The sequence below is a fragment of the Apteryx mantelli genome, chromosome Z, assembly GCF_036417845.1.
Source record: "Apteryx mantelli isolate bAptMan1 chromosome Z, bAptMan1.hap1, whole genome shotgun sequence".
In the NCBI taxonomy this organism is placed as follows: Eukaryota; Metazoa; Chordata; class Aves; order Apterygiformes; family Apterygidae; genus Apteryx; species Apteryx mantelli.
In genome coordinates this window covers 76,808,543-76,831,539 of record NC_090020.1, presented here as the reverse complement: position 1 = coordinate 76,831,539, position 22,997 = coordinate 76,808,543, and the positions used below count along the sequence as shown (strand labels likewise).

The 22,997-nt window shown below is 51.6% G+C and overlaps 1 protein-coding gene across 6 annotated transcripts in view; it reads left to right on the top strand.

The window, feature by feature from the left end:
• Positions 1-22,997, top strand: part of CNTFR (ciliary neurotrophic factor receptor) — a 237,938-nt gene that overhangs the window by 86,453 nt on the left and 128,488 nt on the right. The window contains exon 1 of one of the 6 annotated variants that reach the window (XM_067316145.1): positions 16,701-16,953. The exons of the other annotated variants lie outside the window; for them this stretch is intronic. The gene's annotated coding sequence lies outside the window, so the exon portion shown is untranslated. Of the gene's footprint in view, positions 1-16,700; positions 16,954-22,997 lie in introns of those variants that run through there. 6 annotated transcript variants of the gene reach the window in all.

Here is a 22,997-nt window from a genome sequence, read left to right as displayed (position 1 = left end):
CAGAACCTGCACAACCGTAGCAGGAAATTAAACATTTGAAGCGTTAACGCGATAATCTGGTGGTTTAGACTTTGGGGGTGCAGGGAGCGCAGAGCGGCACGTGTTTCTGCTGCCTTGCTCCGCTCAGAAGAAGGGACTTGGCGCCAGCAGGGTCTCCCCGGCATGTCCCCCCCCATCTTGCCTCCACTGGGGAGAGCACAGGAGAGCTCTTCTTCGGCTCTCTATGGCCTTGGCCAGTCTTTGGGTACCCAGTTAGGAAGACTGTGCTTTTCCTTTGGTGCCGATGGCTGTCTCTTGTTGCCCATGCTGGTGGGGGATGAACCAGCCGGGGACCTGAGCAAAGGTGTGTGCCCCACGTCCCCAGGGTCACGGTTTGGGAGGATTTGGGCCAGAGGAGAGAAAACTCAAAAAGACTGTAAGCTTTCAGATATGCCAAAAGCTCCCAAGGAAATCCGCCCTCATGTCCTTGGGATGATAAACCCTGGCTGTAAAACAGGGCAAAGAAGGTTCAAGTTGCATCCTAGGAGAGCAGTTCATGGCAGTAAAGATGGGTGGATGTCCAAATTGATTGCCGGGTGAAGAGGTTGGGGTCTCCATTGCTGGAGGCTTTGAAGAGCAGAGCAGAGCCGCCGTCAGAGCAGCTGTGGTAGAAATGGTCCTGGGGCACAGCTGGGGGTGCGTTGCTCCAAGGTGAATTTAGGTGCTGCACAGGCGACAATGAATGGGTGTCCCACTGCCTTGTCTGAGATCCTCAGCGCTCTATAAAGATGGCTGGCATGAGCATATTATGTTTTTTTAATTTCTTTTTTATGTCAGGCTTGGATTGTCTAATAGACGCTTGCATTGTAATTTTTTACTTTAATAGGAATCATTTGTAGAGAGATCTGCTGAGCTCAGCATCCTGGCTGGAGCTTTTGCATTATCAGGAGTTGCCGTCTTTGCAGATGGATGAGTTTCAAGGATTTCTAAATACATGGGCCTATCTGTCTAAACGAAAGTTCAAAGGATGTGCAGTTCACTGGTTTGGAGCAAATGTCAAATGGACAGGGACTGGGCAGGCATCTCTGAACAAACCTCTGTCCTGTTTTCTTTTGCTCCATTTGTGCCCACAAGATTTTTCTTCCAGCATTGCGTAGTCATGGTTGGGGTGGCCAAATGTCTTTGAAAGATCTGGTCAGCCGTGGGCAAGGGCTCCCGTCCTGGACCAGAGGAACGGGAAAGGAGCTTTTCTGTTTCTTGGATGTTCTCAGATTAACTCTGGGACCTTCTGGGAGAGACTGGTTGCTGATTGTGCCAGGCTGTCCCAGCGGGAATGCACCCCAGCATGCACCACATCCCCCCTATGTCTCTTCACCATCCTGCAGCCCTGAGCTGGGGGCAGACATGAGCTTTTTCTCTGGCTTGCCTTGCCCACAGGACCCAATTGCTCAAACTCATGTTGTGCTGGGTCTGCCAGGGGAAGTATAATATCTGTCTGACTTTGCCCGTGGCACCTGTGTATCCCCACTGTTGGAGAGAGGATGCCAGATCCTTGGTATGGACTAGCAGGGCTGTTCTAACTGAGCCTGGTGGAAATGGCAACCACCAGGTGTTGCTGTCTTTGGAGGAAGTCAGGAAAACATGCAACTGAGCAACTTCAACTAGATGCAGGTGTGAAAGGCTGGTAGGTGTTAAGCCCCGATTGCTGCAGAGGGACGTAGGTGCAGGAGGAGAGTCCTTGTGGACTCCCCTTGAGGAAAATGGGCAAGGCTGGCTGCTGCCTTTCTGTGTGGTGGCTCAGCCCAGATGGCTCACTGCCTGCCAAATCACGTCCTCGCTGCTGCTCTGCATGGTCCAGGTCACTGGGGAGCATGAGCTGAGCAGGGAGAGGGTCCTCTCCAAGCTCTTCCCTGCTGCACGCAGGCTGGTGTCAACCCTGATGTCCATTTGCAGGGGAAGGGTTTGCAGGATGGAGATAGAAGTCTGGCGTGGGAGACAGGAGACCTTTTTCCCTGACACCTGCATATAGTGCGAGTTTGGTACGGCCTCTCGCATCCGGTATTTTCTATGTTTTTCCGAGGTGTTTTGTTTTAACTCCTTGGCCGGTGCTGGGAGGACTGGATTGGAAAGGAAAGGGATTTTCATACTTCATCTTTTTCTTGCCGGGCCTGAAACGTGAGCGCCTCCAAGGCGTTGCCGAACGAGGTGGTAATGTGTTCATCAGCTGGGAAATCACCAGACCTCGGAAAAAACGGGGAGGGGAGAGATGGAGAGAAGTGCAAGGATTTGCATTGGCCTGTCAGTCGCTGGGCAACCACGTTTTCCAGACCTGGAACCAGCTGGTAGATGTCTGGGGCATTGAGAAGCATCCCCATGGCCTGAGTGACGGTGGGGCTTTGCTGCGTCCCCAGCGCAAGCCCACTCCTTGGCTCTGCCAGAGGCGCATTGACTGCACTCAGATCCATAACTGGGGTCCTTGCCTCAGTTTTCCCACCTCACATTGCTACCTTGGAAATGGTGCTTATCACCAAGGGCCGAGGAAGGAGCGGGAACAGAGATAACCCAAGTCATTGAATGCCTCAAACGCCATGCCCTTTGCAAAGGGAACCAGAAAGCCTCCCGTTACAGGTCATGGGCTGCCCTTCACTTCTGCTGCGCCAAGAGCCAACGTCTCAGGGGAACGGGGCGCATTTTCCTTGCTGGATGCAGCATTTGCCTGCAGGACTGGCTGCGGCTGAGCTAAGCTGGACCTTGGGGCTGGCCCCGGCTGCCGGCGAGAGCGCCCTGCCCTAGCACGTGCAGGCAGCCCTTTGCTGACCTACCACCTGCCAAATGTCACGACGCTCGAGCGGCTATTCATATCAATCTTCCAAGCTTTGTGTCTGCGTGCCAAAACTCTCCTTGGATCTGGGTCTTCGTGGCGCTCGGAGGCGGCCCGTCCCAGCAGCTCGCTGTGCCTTTTGCGCCATTTAGGTATAAATAGATCAGATCTAAATGCGTTTCTTTCTCTGCTTTGCAGAGTGCTCTTCTGCCCTTGAGTTATTTGAGGGTAAATATGAGCGTTTGCTGGCTGTCTTTCATTGCTCTGCACACCTCCTTCTTCCTGTTTATCCGCCCCCTTTTTAAATTAAAGTCTCAGACTTTTCAATCCCACACAATATCTCTACATCTAATCGGTTTTATTGCCTGAACGGACTCCCTTTTCCTCTGCTTTATTTGATGCAGGATATCCAGACTTGATCAGAGTATTCCAGGTCAGCGCACACCGTTGATTTACACCATCACATATTTTATTACGCTCCATCTTTATATATAAAGCGAGTATTTTGTTTGCCATTTTAGCTGCGGCCGCACGACAAACGCAGCCATCGCTTTGCTGGCCAGATACATCTAATTTAGACCGCGGCAACGCGTATGATTAGTTCCAAATACTCCTTCCAGCGGGCGCTGCCTTGCATTTATCAGCGCGCCGAGCTCCCTGAGTGCCTTGTTTTGCCGCTCTCTTTGAAGGTCCCTGCCATCCGTCATATTCTCGATTAGCCTAAATAATATTGTCATCTGCCAGTTTTTCCTCCTCGTTGCTCAGCCCTCTTCAAAGCATTAATAAACAGATTATCGGGCGCTAATCCTCGTCCAAAACACGGCGGCGCTTCTCGGCGCGGCCGCGGCGGCGCGGGGAGCTGACAAAAGCCTGCCCCGAGCTCGCTTTCTCGCGGGCCGATCAGGCTGACAGCACTTCCTTTCCTGTCTGCGCCCGCTTTGTTCCTCTAATAGGCTGTTGTCAGAGGCTTTGCCGGAGCTTTTTGAAAGTCCAAATAAGCCGTGAACCCTATTCTCTTCTCCTCGCCTTTGCCGAGGCAGCCGAACAATTCCAGTGGATTAAGGATGCACAAGTTTTCTTTGCGGAGGCCGTGTGGGTTCACCCCGAAAGAAGCTGGCCCGTCTGAGCGTTTTATAAGCCCCTCTTTGGCCCCAAAGCGAAATAAGTTTTCCTCGGAAATATTGTTTAAGCTGCTTAGTAAATTCGGATTGTGAGATGTAATTAAGAGAAGAGCAAAAGGGGGCATAGAAAATAGTTATTTTTATTACAGATAAAAACGTTCCTATTTGGCAACAATCCTACAACTCCTACCCATTCATCTTACAAATGGTTAATATTGGCCTGCATAACTAAATATGGCCTTATTGTTAGTGCTTTCAACTACAACCATTGTACATCTAAATGGCAAGAGCCTTTTTAGGAAAATACTTTGAATTTCTGTTTCTTGGGAACAGCATAGTTTAATAGAAAAAGTGTAGAATATTATTGATGTGCAATATGGTAAAATTTTGTATGTGGACATATGCTTACAGTTAGATCAATAGATGTTATTAATGTGTAAAGATATCATTTTTATGTTTCTTTTATCCAAAGGGTTTTGTGGTTAGCTTATATTTTGAGCTTATTGATGAAAGAGTAGTATTTATTTTGAAAAGTCAATGATTCAAATCAGGGCAATTTTTGAACAGGCCGTAACTTTTAAACAGTGTAATAAATTTTCTTTGTCACTTAGAGAAATATTTCCCTTTGCGTTCAAGATAAATGTAGCAGTCTTCAGCTCAATGGCTTTTTTTTTTTTTTTTCCCCAGAGGCCAAATGCTAGCGGTGCTGAGCTAGACCCTTTGCAGTGGAAGCTGCTTGCAGCTGAGATATCTTTAAACTTTGTGATATTTGGGGAAGAATGATCACAACTGTGTTCATAATTTTTCCTATATTTTTCCCAAATTAAAATAAATATAATACTTCAGGAGTATAAGAAACACAGCAGAAATAGCATGACTGCCCCCTGGTTTGTTGCCTTCCAGCTTCTTGCAGGCACCTGCTCTGGAGGTTGCACAAGCATCAGGGGAACAGCACTTCATGGAGATATCTATTCCCTTCTGCAGTCTGGGATTTCTTTTTTGCCTTTACTGTTTGCTGTGGCAGTGATTTGTGCTGGGCATTGCAGTGCTGTGTGAAAGCGGGTGAGAGTTGTGTCTTTGTGTTTGCTTTAACCTGCTGGTTGACGGTTGCGCTGGGCAGCCTGTAATTGTGTTGGGGGTAACAGTGACCAGTTGTTCCCTCTTCACTTCCTTTGGGTTTTCTTTTTCATCATTTCATTTTGGCTTGTTTTTCATTTCACTTGATATACCGAGCTCGGAGAGGGGCCTTGAGCTGCATTGCAGCTTGCCTGCTGCTGGAAAGCCCTGAGCAACCTGGTCCACCCACACAGCTGAGCTCCTTGAGTAGGAGATTGGTTTAGAGACCTCCTGAGGTCCCTTCCAACCTGAATTTTCCTGAGATCCTATAAAAAGAGGCTGCCCGATAGCCACTGGGCTTTTTGAGAGTGATCCCTGGCCAACGGTCAGTGCTGTTCCCCATCAGTATGGACGTCGCTGCCCCACAGCTGCCTCTGCTGTTGCCTCTTCTTCTAACGTCCTTATTCCCCACAGCTCAGTGGTATCGAAAGCAAAGGAGATGGGAGAGGTGGTTGCTTAGTTTTACTTGTGTCTTTGCACTGGGGAGATAAAATTCTTATTCTAACACTGAATTCAGCTCCAGTCCCTGCTGTCTAGACTTCCACCTCACCCGGTATCTGTGAGGAATATTTGTTCCTCTGAAACCCGAGGAGATGTTTTTTGCCTGTGCCTCCCTTTGGAGGTTGGTGGTAACTCTCTTTTGCTCTTATTTTGTTCAATAAATAGGATGAAAACAGATGAGGTCATTGGTGTCTATACAGGCAGATTTGGCCTCCATTTTCTGTTTACTAGGACTGCATTAGTTATGAATAATGGCGCGTCAAACTACTCGCTCCAAGCAATTTATTCATGGGATTTGGCCCTGCTTGCTGTCTGAGAGTTGCCTGCCAACGGGACCTGATTTTTCAAATGCACTTGCAAACACACAGCCATTTGCCCAATCTGTTAGCAAACATATTTGGGCCCTTGGGTGCTGAGGAACTGCATCTTCTTGTTGTCTGAGTGGCGATGTTGAAGCAGGGTAGCTACTCTCCAAAATAATATCCTGTAAATTCAGTTCTCAGATGGGCAGAGGCAGTTTTCTTGTGTTACACCTCTTTGAAACCGGGTGCAATTAAAAGAGATGGAAGACAAGAAGACTTAAGAGATTTTAACTATTCTTCCTTCTCCTTTTTCCCAGGGAATATCATTATGTTAAGCTACATGCATACACAGGATCCCAAATTTTTAAGGCAGGAATTCCCCCCAGACTCAGGAGAGAGGGCAGCAACTTCTACGTCTAATTTTTGCCCTGTCACATTCCTGCAGAATAACCATTGATTTGTATAATGGCCGAGTCGAACACAAGTGCTTTTGCTTGAATATAGATACCTATGTTCTCTCCAATAAAGGTTCCTTCTCCCCAAGCTTTGATAAAAAGAAAAAAAAAAGCCAAAAAAAACCAGTTGCTCTGATGTCTGCAGAGAAGGGAACACAATAGTCCATGCGTGAAGAGAGGCAATCGCAGGTCAGGTTTGCTCACCCGTTGCCGGGTATGATGTGCACCGCTCTCTATTGTTTTGTGGTGTATTTCACTTTTGATGGATTGCTTAATTTGTGCGCTTGTGTGATAGTTATTGTCATGTGATGGCTCTTTTGTCGTGCTGGATTTGAAGTTTTTATTCTTGGGAGACAGTTCAGGCTCCAAGATGCTTCCCAAGAATGCTTGGGCTGATGTTCCCATGGGCCATATTTGGAAATCCCAACAGTTTTTGCTTGGCCAAAAGCACCAGTTGGTTTTAAGGGACATTCTGTTTGCATTACAGCGTGAGTTTCTGGCCCCTTATTTTCTTGATGGATAAAAGAGTCCCTGCTCAAAAGACAGTTGGGCTAATTAAACAGTGGGGAATTTGCTTCGTTTCACCGCTGGTTCCTTTTTTAGGCTTCTCTCACTCATTGTACGTGGATTTTCACAAACCTTGCTAACACCGTCGTTGGGTGTCATGCAAAAATGGTTGGATTTTTCCTCTTGAACATGGGACTAGCTTAGCAGGATGCAGATCTAAGATGAGGGAGATATTCCCACCATCCAACTTAGTTACCTGAAGTTCAAGGTCCCTCTATGGTCTCTAGAGAAAGGAGGCTCCTCTGATTTAGCACGGGGTGATTTGTACCAGAAGTCCTTTGCTTTGCCCCCGAGGAGCCTTCCTCCCTTGGCTGTGGAGGGAGCTTTGGGGGAATGGTGTCCCGGCTATGATCAGGTTGTCTCCAAGGGTGCAGGCCCTTCCCTAGGCACCACACTGGGGCAGAACCAGCTTCCTAGTTGCAAAAACTAGAAGACTTTTTAATTTTTACCCTTTTCTAGCCTGCTGGGTATGGAGAACAAGCAAGATTGACCTTTCTTTCCCGCACGTGCCCATGCTGTGGTGTTAGAGCAGTTGCCAGCCCCACCTGGGAAGGCTGTAAATCTAAAGCCCAGTCCATGGCAATCAACTTCTCCTTAAACCCAGCAGCTTGCTGAAGGATGGCTCTGATTTCCAACGCCCATTGCCAGGCGCCAAACGTGGACCAAGAGGACAGGGAGAAAGCCTGGTACTGTTCCTGTCCCACCGCCTCTCTGCGTTAGGCGCTGGCTTGTGGTAGGGCTGCATGGGCTCATGGTCACCAGAGAGAAAGTGGGAGGGATATTCAGTGACTCTGGGGAAAAAGAATTTTGCTCAGTTAATCTTCCCAGGTTTCATTTTCTGTTGCAGTGAAACATGAGAGGGGCTCAGGAGGGAGGAGATCAGGACCCTGGATGTTAGTAGATGCCCTCTGTAGTATGGGGGACCAGAGAGCTGCTCTCTCTGGTTTGAAGCAACCCCAAAACTTCCCTCCATCAGCCCACGTGAGGGGCCCTGCTCGGCACCCGGTGCTTATTCTGGGGTGCCTGGGGAAGTCTCTCATTTTGACTGGAGATTTCCATCCTGCAGCCAAGAGATTCATCTTTTGGTTTCACCCTGAAATGCCTTGCTTCTGCAGAAGCTGCAGGATCCTTCCCTCCCCACCACCTCCAAAATCATGTAGTCAACAAAATCTTATCCAGAGCTAATCCTCAGCTATGCAGGAGGATTCATCCAGCCCTGCGGTCGTTGGGGACGGACAGACGTTCAGCAAATAATAAGTGCAGTTGTGCAGTGTCTCCCTGTTCAAAGCGTAGATGCCGGAGTCTCCAAGTAAATCGCAGTGTTTGTGCCTGCATCGCCTTGTGAGGGGTCGGTCTGCCACGAGCTCTCTTTGAAAAATTAGAGCAGACCGGACTTATTGCATTAGGGGACATCTTACTCGAAAGAAAGATCCTCTCCTGCCCCGGTTCCTCGAGCCCTTGTTCTCTCGGCAAGGGAGTGTTATCCATTTAACTCACTGCTGAGCCTTTCTCCCAGGGGTTATTCCCCCAGAAAGGGCTTTTTTTTCTTTCTGGAGGTTTTCCAGAGTTAAGGGTTAATTTTGGGGAAAGGAACAGCTCTTTCCCGATGAGGATAGTAATGTCGAATTTGGAAGGAAGTGAAAAATTTCAGTGCAAGGCAGGGAAACAGGAACGCTTTCTAGGAGTTCTGTTTTCTTTTGAAGCTTCCAAGCAGTTTTAGGAAGCAGTCAGAAAAAGGGTGCAAGACAATTTCCGTTGAAAAACACGGGGAGGGGGAAAAAAAGTTCTCGTGCCTGTTTGACGCAACATGGAGCATCTGGTTACAAATCAGCCGCAGAAATCTGGCTCTGTGCTGAGCAGGTGGCTCCCTTTCACGTTTTTCCACAGTGGTCAGTAGGTCCATCGTCAGCTTAATTATTTCCTAGTAATTGGATAGTGGGGGCGTGATGGCATCTTTGAAAACCTAGGTCATTTCCCGGGCACTGGAGATGCAGCTGGGCAGTGCAACGCAAGCCGCCTGCTCTCGCTTGGATGCTTTGGCTGGCGCGTATAAGCGTAGCTAAAGCAAATATCTAAAGATACTTGTGCAGAGGGGCTGGCAGCGGCACTTGTTGAAGGTATCCAGCCTGTTAGCGAGGTCTGAGCCTCTCGAGGAAGCGCTAAGTGGTTTCTGCGGCTGCTTTCCCCCACGGCAGCTCCTTTCCCTTGCAGCGGCGGAAAAGCCTCGGAGTGACGGGACGAGGAGCGAATGCGGTGCATAATGCTGCTGGTTTCTGCATGTAGCGTGATGCCGAGGACGGGTGCTTTGGTCCTGCTCTGCACTGCCTGGGGTCAAGAGGACCTGCCTGAGCGCCTGCGCTCTCCCCAGTCGCAGCTCCCTCTCGGGCGCCGTTCCTGCTTAGCTCGAGTTTGTGCGTGGCTCATGCTAGCTGGCTTTTCCTTACGGAAACCCTTTCCAAGGAAACGTTAAGGCTGAGTGGGGTGGTTTGCTGGGAAGCTAACGAGAACTGTGATCCCCAACTGTGAGAATAGGCTTTTGGGGTTTTTCTTTGTTTAAAACAAAATTTTTTAACCAAAAAAGAGCAATGTTTGAGGCATATTCTTCTTCCCCTCTTGCGTATGTTCATTTTTGATTCAAACCTTTCTTCCCTTCCAGAGAAAAATCCCCTGAAAAAGAGCAAAGCCTACTTTTACACATTTATTTTCACCAGATGTTGACATAATTTGTGACTTAAAAGGAGGGGGGGAAAAATGTTTTCTGCTTGAGGATGTTGAGTATTACTGTGATAGAAACAAAAACAATAATGTAACAAGCAGCTCTACCCTCAGCTTAATTAACATGTCATTAAGATCAAGTGCACTCCTAGCAAGGTAGCAGTCCTGGGCTGGCCGTCCTCAGGTACTGCTCTTATGGCTGAACCGGGAGGCTTGGCGACCCAAGAGATGCATGGCAGTTTATTTCTTATTTAAGTGTTTGTTCTCTAGCCCTACTGAATAACCTAAGTAATTTCTCCAGGGGAGACCTGAGAAACACTCATAACAATTTTCAGGTATGAGTGGGAAGAAGTGAGCAATCTGAGAAATGGAGGCTTAGGGAGAGAGAAATGTTCCCTCAGAATTACGGCTCGTGCGAGCAGGACTGGGGAATGTGGAGCTGGATCCTCGACTGATGAGAGCAGTCAGGAAAATGGAAGATGACTGCAACCTTTTAGTGCCAGAGCTATTTCTTGACATACGATGCAGATCGCTTTCTGATCTCATCTCCCTGCGCTCCGAGCTTGGAACCAGAAGGAGAGGTAAACGGGTCAAGATTCCCAGGAGGGCTGTGAGAAGGGCCAAAAAGCAGGCGTCCGCAGGGGAAAAACAGTCGATTTGGCAGGTCTGGAGTTCATTGAGAAGTTATTGCTTTGGAAGGCACAGGAATATCTGTTGGGAGTCATAGAAGAGTTATTGGTGTTGGAAGTTATGATGTAGAATTATGGTGGAGGATATAGAGACCCTTATAGAAGCTCAGCGAACCTGTGAATCCATCTATCTAAGCACCCTCAATTCCCACTGAAATTCTCTTGGAACAATAATAATCATTTAACAAAGGAAATGGTTTTTGACCCAGACAACTAAATGCATTTCCGCTTAGTGCTTCCCAGCTCTCGCCTGATACTCAGCCGTGTGTTGAGGTTGCCTGTTATTTTCCCAGACATCAAAGGGTTTAAGGAAAATGCAACTTGGGAAAATTGATTGTTTGCCATGAAAATCTCCCCTGAAAAGAGCAGTCTGAAGAACAATTAGCTAAAGGCATGTGAGCAGATTGCAAAACAAAAATACAAAGTCGGTGCATCAGCAAAGATCCCCCGGGAGCGTTGGTGGAATGCCCTGGCAATACGGGAGCAGTTGAGGAGGATGAGGACATTGCAGAGACGTTAATTGTTTCTTTTCATCAGATTTCATTATGGTGGATATTGGAGGGAGATCTACTCCTGACCAACTGTTATCAAAATGGATTGGATAAAGCCAAGCAGCTTTGTTCTGCCTCTGGCACGCCAGGCCCCGGTATAATATAACAAAAGCCAAAACAGCAAAGTCGGAACAAAATGCTTTGATAACTTCGCGTCAGATTTCCTCCGAATTCCTGCGTTCCTGCAAAACAGTTTGATTTTTGTCAAAAGTGGCACTTTGTGCTGGAGAGCTATTGAATTGGAAACGTCAGCTGGCTTTACTGGGGGAGGGAGAGGGACAGGTGGAAAAGGGGAAAAGCGATAGAAGAGCGTGAGGGGCTGTTCGTAGCGGAGCCGGTGCACGTGAGGGCTGGCTCCCTGCATCCTGCCCTGGTTGTAGGAACTTGTTCAGTGCTGTAGTCCCCCTGTCAGCTGGGCAGTTGGGGCTCTGAAACACCACCCTTCCTATAACTAATGGTGCTGCTACCCATCCATCTCTGCCACTGGTGGTGTCTGGGCCAGACACCTGCGTGGACCATCTATTGCGTTATGAAGCCCTTGCTGGGTGCTGACGATTTAAAGTTAAATGGTAATTTTGAGTCATGAAAACTGGTTTTCCACCTGCAAGGAAGGACGTTGCTTCCTTGGGGAAGGCCAAGGCAGGCGAGCAGGAAGGGAGAAAGAAATCCAGCCTCGCCTGCTGGCTTCTGCAGAAGGCATCGCACCTGGCAGCCAGTTGGCGTCACCAATGGGCCTGGGCTCCCATGCGCTGCCTGCGCCACAGCGCCTGCCAAAAGGTCATCAGGGCTTTGCCGTTGCTTGCTCATTATTTTATTTTTGTGTATTTTGGACCAAAAGAATGATTGTGCTGAAAGGGATCAATAGCTCAGCCGAGTGTCGAAGTTATTAACTCACAAACAAACAGCATCAGGGCTGGTGGGAAGGAGGAAGAATGTCAATTTTCTGTGCAAATATTATTGCAGGGAGCCTTCAAAGAGTGTTTTATTTAGCAAATCAAGGCTATCAGAGACAGTTATTCCCTTGCAAGGAGAAGGGGGGAGAGTGGGGAATTGATTTATTTATCTGTTAAAGTGTCTCAGGGGGTAAACCTTTCAGTTGAAGGACAGTCTGAAGAGACCAGATTGGGTGGGATGTCACGTACAAGAGGAATCCTTTCCTTCCCCTGTCCATTTGGCCATCTAGCTTTGCTCTCTCCAGTGGGAAAGGCACTCCACTGAGTCCCACCTCCCCTTCCCCTAGGAGTTTTGGGGATGTTCGCATTCACAGGCAAAGAGAGGGAATTGACTCTGAGTTTCCCATAAGCTCCCAAGAGCTGGCCATCCTCCCGAGGAGGTGGGTACCAAAAAAGAGGGAGTCATCCCATCAGCCATGTTTTGCATCCTTGCGGCTGCAGCCAGCAAGGGAAGCGTGGGAGAGCCGTGGTTGCTGCACCCCGTGCCATAGCGGGCTCTCTCCCTGGGCCACCGCATGGGGACGGGCACGTGTTGAGCACCCCGAGGGAGGCAGGGGCTGTTGGGGCCCTGCATGTGCCGGCGCGGGAGGCGTTTCTCATGTTCTCGCTCAGTACCCGTGGAAGAGGCCACCGGTGCTGCAGGAGGAAACTGTGATCAAATGCAGGCGAAATGAAGCAAAGCGGCAGGTTTTTGAATCCTTGTCTTCCTCTTTTTCAATCTTCCGTGCTGGTGCTTTGTGTCGCCTTAGATCTTTTCAAACTCAGCGTCTTTTGCCTTTAATTAAGAGTGGCAGAGGATTGGAGAGCCAGGCTGTCATCTGGGGCTGTCCCAGTTCTTAGAGGATCTGGCCATGCATTAAAATCTTCAAAATCCCAGCCCTTTTCCCCTGTTATTTCCAGAGTCGGCAGAGACTCAATATGTAAAAAATATTACCAAGGTCAAAGCTTATGCTTGAAATCTCAGCTGCCACAGAGGAGGTGGTTTTGCAACACATAAAATGCAGTTGGTGTCTTGCCACATCCCAAACTTGCAATGTACCGTGCAGTGTGTTCCCTTATCCAACATTTAGGAAGTAGATGGAGAATGTCTCTCTCCATTTCATTCCTCTCAGCTCAGCTTTTTTCCTGCTGCTAAATCCTGCAGCAAAACCGTTTTTTTTTCTAGGTTGTGGTATGGTTCTCTTTCTATTTGAGTTTTCGCAGCCTGTCACTATTCAAGCCACAGCGAGTGGGAGCTTTTCTCTCAAGGTCAGTAGAGAATTGGGGACCAAAAATGGTGTGTGAAGGGTTTCTGTTTCAGGGTGTGGGGAAGGTGTGAAAGGGAGCAGAGCTGTGCTGCCGTGGTGTCCCCTCTCCAGCCACATCTGGACTCCAAAGCCCAGGGCAGTTTTGGTCTTAAAGTTTCTGTGCATGTTTGGGTGAAAAACATGGTCCTGCCACAAATCAGCGCTACTGCATTCTGCTTCAGTAAAGGAAAGGCAGGGACCAAACTGTTGCATGCCACCGTCTGTGAGTTTAATAGCTTCCACATCCCCTCGCAGAGCTGGCTACATTTTGCAGAACGATTGAAAACTCCTGGATGGGAGATCCTGGCTGGGAAACACTAGTGCATTGCCTGGTTTTCCCTTGTGAAAGGTCATCTAAGCCAGAGTGTAACTTCTTCCCCCCTTTTCTGCAAGCTCCGCTTGTCTGAACATCTCAAAGGGCTTCACAGTGGCTGGTGATTGTCATTAGGCCCTTTTTGCAGAAGGGGAAGGTGAGGCACGGACGTATTCAATTCTTGAGGCTGTGCTAACACTTTATCCCTAGAGTCTATTGCCGTGACACTGAAGGGCGCCGCAAGGGGAGCTCTGTGGCACAGGGGCTGTGCTGGCAAGGCGTCTAGTCAGGGTCTTGCTTGGGAGGCTCTCTGCACCTCCTCGCAGTTGAGACACCAGCACCAAAAGCGACTCTTCTGCCTGCTGGAGCTCACATGGTGCTTTGTGCATGCCCCGAGGCTGCTGCCACTCTCCAGAGGTCTCTTGGCTTCTGAGTTTCGCATGTTCCTGCTGGTGGGATGTCTTTGGGGCACGGTCATGTCACAGCAGTGGCAAACCCCATGTTGACTTCCGGGTTCTCTGCATGGCTTGAAGCAGCGTTGCCGCTGGTGCTGACCTTGCAAAACCCCACCTCACTGTGTGCGTGTTGGGAGGAACAAGTGCCTGCAACCATCACTACTGCCCCCGTCTGCCTGTTTCTGCACATGAGGTTGGGTGCTGCTTTTTGGGAGTTTGGGGGGTGAAGTGCCATTCTGACCCATCGCTGGTGCCAGGACAGTGAGGGATCATTCCAATGATACCTGCCCAAAATCGAGCTTCATCTCTGCTTCACATCTCTTCCCAGGTTGGCACGTCCGAGTGTGCCCTCCTCTCCATTCTGCATGGACAGGGTGCGATAAAATCAGCATGCTGACAGATGGCAGGTCCTCGGGAAATGGAGCCTGACATTTCCTGAGAGTGTACAACCACTTTTCCTTTATAAGCTCATAAAAACACGGTGAAAAAAATGCCCTTCTAGTGCCTTGTAACCATCTGACATTTAAGAAAACTGTGTGCGATTAAGGCAAACATCTGCTGGTGATGTGCTATGTCTACATGGTCCAGCTCTTGATATCCCTCTACTTCCATGATCTTGCAGAGGTCCATGGCTGTTGTTGCGGGAGCCCTTGCGTCGTGACAGGAAGCAGTTGGGTTGCACCAGTGTGCACCAGCTCCGATTTAAAGGAGTTTTGCCATGGGCTGAACCGATGCTGTTGGGGTAGCATAATGCAGGGGGACCCGACGTTCCTGCACCCAAATATTGCTCCTTTGGCTCCTGAAGCACCCATCCCCCAGACTGGGTTTTTCGGACCTCGTGTCCTAACTGCTAGAAGCAATAGATATCATACCCTTCGTGTGGCTGAGCCTGCTTGGAAGCACTGTTGTTCCTTTGTATACCCCTTGCTCACACATCTGCATGGCCCAGGCTTGCTCCTGAGCCTTGCAGTGTTTACCTGCTGCTGAAAAGCCTTTTAGGTCTCATTTCTCACCCAGAAAGGCTCTAATTTTCAAATGCAAGCTAGCTGCAACTTGCTGCCGCGCACATCTTGCCCTTGCTCATGGCCCAAAAGAGTTCTGGGGTTTTTGCTGGGTAGAATAAGAAACCGTGTCCAACAGACAAAGCAGCGAAAATTTTACCCTTGGATGAAACAACAAAATCTGGCCATAAAGCCCAACATTTTATTCCCCATACAGCAATTTAAAAAAGAAAGAAGAAAAAACCTTCATATTTTTGCAGAGCTCTGGTCCCAATCAAATAGCTGGACTGGGCAAGGCATTAAAAAAATGAGGGAACAGTCTTGTGTTAGTCCATTGGGAAAGTTAATAGAACTTTTCCATCCCCAGTTTCTAGGATTCTGGGATTCCTTGCAAGAGCTGCTCCATTTCAACCACAGCTCCGTGCATCGCCTCGCTCGTTCCCCTGGAGCAGCCCCACTTGTCTCATTAAATCTCCCACCTTTCCGCTGCTAAACTGAAAATCAACAAAGGAAAATTTAGGCTGGATATCAGGAACAATTTCCTCAAGTCGACTGTGAAATTGCCCCCAGGGAGAAACAGTGGAAGCTTCATTGCTCGGCGCATTTAATGGGTTTCCCATCTCTTTGTGGGAGGGAGGCCGGGAGCGAGGACTCCTGGGCTCCCTGCTCGGCTCTGCCTTGCTCCATGCCTACAGTCTCCCATTGGCAAAAGGGTCTCACCCTTGGAAAACTCTTTGGTAGATGGCAGCAAGGAAAAGGCTGTTGCCTTTCCGGGCTGTGCCCCAGCAGCGTGAGCCGTGGAGAAGCCGGCGGTCGCTGCAAGCGGGAGAAGGAACCCTGGAGCCTTGCCCTGCCGCGACTGTGATAGCTCGGGAGTGTGGGGCTGAGCTTTTGCCGGCAATCAGAGCCACCTGGGTGGCGCTGGGGTCTTTGGCTGCGGATGTATTTAGCCTAGGGATGGCCTTGCTCCTTTCTGGTCGTTTTCCTATAAAAGCGCAGACCGAGCGTAGCTGGTTCTCCTCCCTGCTGTTCGCCCCAAGACGTTGCTGAGCTCCCCGGCACGTGTCTGCGAGTGTGTCGGTGCCGTGACTTTTTCTGCTGTTAAACCCTGAGATAACTCCCTACCCAGGACACCAACCCCGGCACATTTGGGTTGACACAGTGTGTGCTCTGTAGCTGTCCAGAAACTAATTTCAGGTGAGAATAACTCCGCATCTGCCCTGCAAAAGCAGATGCCTCTGTTCAATGACTCGTGTCCTTTTGCCCATGTGGTGTTTGCCGGAGGCGGTAATTCAGTCCCCATCCCGGCGGGGAGTTTTGCTCCCCGGCACGGGCAGCGGGCCAGCTTGGCCAGGCTTTTCTCCACGCTGCCCACGGCGTGGCGAGCATGGAGAACGCGGCGTCTGCTGGGTCTTTGCACCCGTTGTTACCCTCTCAGCCGTCCTGGGAGCCTAAAAGGAAAAAACTCGAGATGCTCCGAAAGCATCCCGTCCGTGGGGAGCCTCCCTGCGGCAAAACCCACCTTGCAAGTCTCTGCCAAATGCACAGCTGCCCCTGGAGCCGGGAACAGGGAACGTCTGTCTGAAAAATATTGGCAAAAATGAAATGTTATGACAGGTTGGACCTTTAATTTCAAAACGGGCTTTTAAAGTAATTGTTTCAATTGGAAATGAAATGTCTCGTGTCGATTCCCCTGGTCAAAATAAGGTGGGGGGGGAACGGAGAAGCTGCCACTTGGCTGAGGTCAATTTAAATCGAGCGAACCATGTTTTCCTGTAGGAAATACTTTCCACGAGATTATTGTGAGTGACGCTTCAAAGCAGAGGAGACTAGAAAAGAGGAGAGCGTAGGCAGTGGCTCGGTGTTCGTTCCCGGCTAATAAATGCACACAGGAGAGGCTTGCAAGAGAGGCGGATTTTTTTTTTTTATTTATTTTTTTAAAGGTGAAGTGAATGTCCTGCAGAGCCAGGCTGGAGACACCAATCTGCCAACGAGGCAGCATGTGAGACGGGAATGAGGGACGGAGTGGAAGAAACGAAGCCCGCAGAGTAATTAAATCCTCACCCGGGCTACCAGGGGATGCTGAGGGGATCTCCTTGGAGACTAGCGGTTTCTAGGAACAGAGTAGGTAAGCACCTCGCAAGGATATTTGATCTCACCTTGGCGTAGGGCATGGCATCTTCTCCCCGTTTGCGTGCTCTAAGCCAAAAAGCTGGTGCGTAGAAAGGGGAAACGAAAGACCCTGTAGTTTAGCAGCAGGTAAATATACAGTTGGTGTTTCAGGAACTGTGAAACAAGAAAAAAGACGGAGTTTACGGTTGGGAGAGGGAGATGAGTTTTCCCGGTCCCGGCTCTTCGGGGCAGCGTGGAAGCATCCCAAGGCTGCGCACGAGCTTTCCCCTTGCAGCGACCTTGCGGAGCCATAAATAGGACGAAGAGCGAGGAAGGGACTCTGCGACGGTGGCGGGGGGTCGGCAGAGGGGAGGAACCGCAGCCCCTGCCCCGCGTCCCGGCAGGACACGGCCTCCGGAGAGGCAAAACGTGGGGTGGCGGTTCGTGCGTCGGGGCTCTGCTCTGGGGCGATGGCGAGCCGGGAGGGGAGCCCGGCCGGGCACCGCGACGGCGCCGGGCGCTCGGGGGCTGCCGTTTCAGGGCATTGGTATGTACTGTCCCGTGGCGGCTTTTCTGGGTCACACGTCCTTCCCCTCCTGCCCCCCCGCTGTAGTTGGTGCTGAGCAAATGCAGAGCAGGAAATGTAATCCTTTCCTTAAATAATTTCATAACCTGAGGCCAAAGGCTGCGGATGAATATAGACTGTGGGGGACAGGGAATAACTGAAGGTCCTGGTCAGCGTGACAGGCGGTGGTTTCAGTGCCGCAGCAGCCGGGCTGTTTTAAAGCAGAGCCCTCTCTAGATAGCTTTTAAAAATGTACGTGCTATCTCACAAAAACACGGTCGGGGCGTGGAGTCCAGCTGTGCACTTCAGAGATTTCCGATCTTTTGCTTCCCGTGCACGAAGCCCCAGCAACGATCTGCGATTTGGGGTCTGACTCTGCTCTTTGCTCCAGCCCTCGTAGCTGCGCAGGGAAGTTGAGAGCCACGTGCGGCCCGCGAGGGCTCAGCGGGGAGCGAGCCAGGAGCCGCGAGGGGGAAGGGGAACAGGTTGGGCCTGACTCGCGTTGCTCGGCCTGCGCAATGCTGTCCTGCAGCACGGCACGCCGTCAGGAGGTGGGAGACGGCCTTGGCTGCTCTTCCAGATGCCGGGGCATCGTTGCAGCGACCAGGAGCCCAGAAAATGCAGTAGAGATGCAACGTCTGGTCCCTCCTCCTCTTGGGCTGCACCCAAGTACCAGCTCTGGTAGGAGGCATCACTTAGAGACTGACCCTCTGCACAAAGACGTAGCCAAATGCCACAGTTTTAGGTAGTCCTTTGCTTCATGGCCTTCCATGAGGTGGTTTGTGCCACCATCGGCAAGGCTTGGCTCTGAGCTGGGTTTGAGGTGGTGCTGAGCCTTTGGGTCCCTTCTGCCCTGCGCATCTCGGAGTGTCTCCAGTTGCTCCGCAGCTGGAGGCCAGCCCCAGGCTAGCAAGCAGGGGCACGTCACCTCTTTTTGGGGCTTTTCATACCCTAGTGTTGTTCCTAGCACCACAGAGACAGGCCTGAGGTGATTTTGTCCTCCTTGGCATGGGTACTGCTGGGGGACTTCCCCATCAGTGACAAAACCTGCTGTAGAAGATGGGTGAACATTGGCAGCCAGCCCCTGGAGGGTGAACGGTGCTGGGCAATGACACCAGCCGATCAGGCTGTTCAAAGCCATCTTGAGCGGGGATGTACGAGCCGTGCAGGCAGCTGGACGCACAGACTTGAAGGGTTTCTTTGGAAAAGGAAGCCAGGGCCATGCTGTGCAATCAGGACTGTCCCTGCAGTGTCCTGGGCCTGAGAACAAGCCCCGCTTGGGAGCCTGCTGCCGTCTCCAGACCCAGCCCTGCAGCCTTTCTCCTGTCTTTCCGAATTTCCTTACTGTCTTAAACCAAGCCAGGCTTTCGCTTGGGAACGGCTTAGACCAGCGGCAAAAAGGGACGGAGAAGGAGCCCAAGGCGCAGCTTGAAGGTGCCCAAGGTTGCACGGAAGCTTTGGAACAGGGCTCCGAGGGGCACAAGCCCGGCCGGCATCCCGGCCCTCGGAGCGCGCCGTCTCTCCTCCTCCTGGAGCCTGCCTCTCTCCCGCTGTCCTCCTGGCCGGGCTGGCGGTGCTCCAGGCTCCCAGTGCTGTAGCTGAGGTCATCGTCTGGCCCCTCTGCTTTAATCAGCGCTGCGCTCGCGGGAACTGGAAGCAGAATGTGGCCCTTGCATTCTTCCAAGCTCAAGAGATATGAAGAGACTGGACGAGGCTCAGGTAAATCATTTGCCATGTATGTTTTAATAATGACCATAATTATCCGGGCTGGAGAAGCTTCGGCAGGCCGAACTTTCGACCCTTGTAAAACCCGGTGTGCGCGACGGAGCTGCGCGGCGCGGGATGCAATCGCGCCTTTGCGGCAAGCAAAACGTTTTGCAGGAGTGCTTCACGTTTTGGGCTGTTTTCCAGCAGACGTTTTGCATTCGTTGCCGAAACCCTGCCATTTCTGTGCACGCAACCTCCCTCCCACAGCAGCTGAGAAAGGGGAGCAGCAGTCCCGGCCTTCGGAGGCACACGCACATAGCGGCCGCTTGCCGAGGGCTCCGAGGTGTGTCGGGGGCACAGCGGGGCGTTGGGACGCTCTCTGCGTGTCCCCGGCAGGGCAATTTGCTCTTTCCAACCTTTCCATCCACACGAGAGGCAGGATTTCTTGTCCCTGAGTGGAGCCGTTTCCCTTTGGGTCATATGGGCGGAGGCTTGAGGTTTATTCCCTCCGCGGGGAGTTGCGTTTTGCAAAGGAAGTGACATTTGTTCTCTGCAATGGCGACACTTTGCCCTTCCAGATCCTGCTGAATTCCTGCTAATCCTCCCCTCATTCGTTTCGCACATTTTTCTTCGTTCTGCGCCTAGACCATGGCGCTTTGCTGAGCCGGTCGTAGTCAGCAGCAGGTAATTTAAACACACATCTGCTTGCAATCTGGGAGGAAGGAGAGAGGCAGTTTGTCTTTGTTATAAGCCCGGCAGTCATGACTCTTTGCTTACCTGGTGGCATGAAGGCGCTTTGGTTGCTCCGTGGGGATCAGCTGGAAATTGGAGGTCGGACAGGCTGGGGACAGAGCGCCCTGCTCTGCTCCCTCTCCGAGGGAGGCAGCGGGACTTCCCCGTGCGTTTTGCAGAGCAGTTCGGCCAGGGTTGGCGGGCTGCAAACCCCAACGTGGGCACAGGTAGCGCCCAGGCGTGTTCATCCTCATCTCCCCCTCCGTTTTGCTCCAGACGCAGTGGTTTATTGTGCCGTTAGATGAAGCGCTCTGGGACAGCCCCCGGGCTCGCAGATCTGCTGCGGGGAAGGTGGGCAGCAGGGCTGCAGGGTGGCGTGGTCTTATACGAGGGCGGTGAGGCTCCTGCGGTTTGGGAAGGAAGCGGAGAGTGGTGCGGTGGTGGGAGAGAGCCCCTCGGTGCCTTCAGGTGCTGCGAGCCAGCAGGAGCGCCCGCTGGGACGCCGGGGGCAGGTGCAAAGCCGGTGAGGGCAGCGCATCTTTGCCCTGCTCGCAGGCGAGCTGGGAACCCCAGTCTGAGGGGTTTGCAAGAGCAACGTCGGAGGCTTGGCACGTTCGTGGAAGAAAGGTGCAGGGAGAGCTGCTAAGGGCGGTGATCAGCTTAGCCTTGAGATCACCAGGGATGCACCGGGACGCCTCGCAGCAAGCCTGGTCAGGGAGGGGATGTGGGCAGCAGGGGCTCTCTGCCGGCCATCCTCAGCCCTGTGCTGCAAGAGAGGAGCAGAAATCCCGGGAAAGGCAGAGGAGCAGAGCTTGGCTCGTGCAGGGTGTGCTGCCCTGGCTACTGCTCTAACCCATCTCGTTGCTGCAATTTCCTCCTCAGATTAAGCGTCACAGGCACAAGCCTGAAGGGAACTGGGCTTTCCTTGTTCCAGTGCTTTGGGGCCACATTAGTTGGGGGCATCATCCCTACCCGGTCACTATTCCCTCCTGCTGCTTGGTCTCCTCTCAACGCCCCCAGCCCAGCTGTCCCTGCCGGCGTCCCGGCATCCCGCGGTCCGCATGCCCTGCCCCGCTCCGCTGCGCCGGCTCGAGTTAGCAGGGATTGCGAGAGGCAGGTTCAGTCCCTTCCTCCTCCGCAGGCTCCTTGCCTGCCCTCGAGCCCCGTGTTGAAGCCCTGCTCTGCAGCTCCCCATCTGTAAAATGGGATAATAGCGCTGCTTCACTGAGGCCGAATAACTACCTTTGAGAGCAGGGAAGCGAGCACAGTGTGTGCTGTCCCTGCCGGTACTGCCACGGTGTGATTATCTCTGTTCCCGGGCTGCGGGAAGAGGAGGGGGAGGAAGCTGCTTGTTTTATTTTCGGATCCGTGTGCACGTGGAGCTGCCCATTCTGCACCGGCAGCGCGGCAGTGCCAGGGGCGTCCATGTGTTGGAAAGGCTGAAAGAGGGTAAACCCAGCCATACTGCTGATTTTCCCGGGAAATGAACGGACCTTGAAAGAATGCCTAAAGCGGTGTGTGGGATGGGGTGCGCTCCCCAAGAAGCCTGACATGGGCCCAGCACATCCCTGTGGCCCTGAGGTGCAGGCTAGGGCTGGGCATTGGGCGCAGGCTTGCGTTAGAGGAAGCCGGGGCTGGGATTCAGAGGGCAGTTCTCCTTCCCTCCCTGTCTGCTCCGCACTGGGACACATCCATGCGTTTTTCCAAGGAGCCCGAGCGGGAGGAGTTCAGCAGCACCGTGATAGTCCCTGTGCTGCAGATGGAGATCCAGGCGGTGGAAGGCTGACGGGATCCAAGACGGACTGCAGAGCTGGGGGGGGAGCTTGGGCAAGCCAAGAGAGAGCTATTTTGGAGAACGTGTTGCCTCATCCTGTGTGCACCTCCTGGGGTTGCCCCCGCGGGGAGGATGGCTGCACGGGGCCATGGGTCACCCCAAACGGCTCGTCGGGTTGTCCCACACCGGTTGCCCACAGAAGAGCGTGAGGAAACTGTCCTGCCCAGGCAAGCGTAAGGGCTTGGTTCCTCTTGTCGCTCAGCTGGCCAAGAGCCGTCGTTGTGGCCACTAGAGAGCCGCGAGCAGGTGCCCCAGGAGCAGGCACTCCTGGCATCCAGGCCAGGCTGATTTTCCTGGAGAGGCTCCCTTCTCCTCCGGGTTTCAGCTACCCTCCTCGTGACTTCCTCAGCTGACGTCCCCAGCAGCTTCGCTGCCTTGCCGCTGGCAGCAGTGGGAGTGTGGGGGGTTTTCAGGCGAGAGGCACATGAAGGATCTGCAGGAGGTTCCCTGTTCCACCCTGCCGTCGTGACCTCCCTCTCTTCCAGTCCTGGCTCCTCACATACAGACCAACTTGCTCGCAGGCCCTCTCCTCCCTTCCAGCACCCAGCTCACCCCCAAAAAACCCTATCTCCACCCCTTGGAGACCCCTACTTTTTCCTTCTAAGGCTTGCAACTGGTTTTTGAATGTATTGAATGCCTTCCTCGTGTTTTGCTAAGTTTAGAGTGCCTTCCTTTTCCCTCGGTGTCCTGAAACAGCTGCTGAATGAAAAGCAATCGTTTTCTGATATTCAATACCTTAAGCAGGAGTGATTTGAAAATGTGTTGATTCCTTAGACTGTGGGAAAAAGACCTGTACTGCTGGCAAAACTGGGCTGAAAAGTAATGTGGGGGTTTTCAGGGTTTTTTTTTTTTTTTTTTTGATGGGTTCATGGAAAAGCAACGCATATTTCTTCACTGCTTTGAATTTTCCCTGGAGGTTTCCAAGAGGCTGAAATCTTGCTTTTATATGCACTTGTTTGCAGAGAAGGCAAAAGGCAGTGGATTCATACAAATGCCTTGGATTTTGCAGCTTTGGAAAGTGGGGATCTGCGTAATGCCCCAGAACATTTTTACAGCCCATGAATGCCAGACATCCCTAGAGAAAGCTGATGTCAAAATTAGCTAAACTCACAGCCACATCAGTAGAGAGGGCTGAAGAGGCTGTCATGCTGGAGAAGTCTCTCTGGGTCTTCTGGCAGTGAGCGGGCTCAGGCCCTTTCCTTTCAGGTCCACCCAGCTCGAG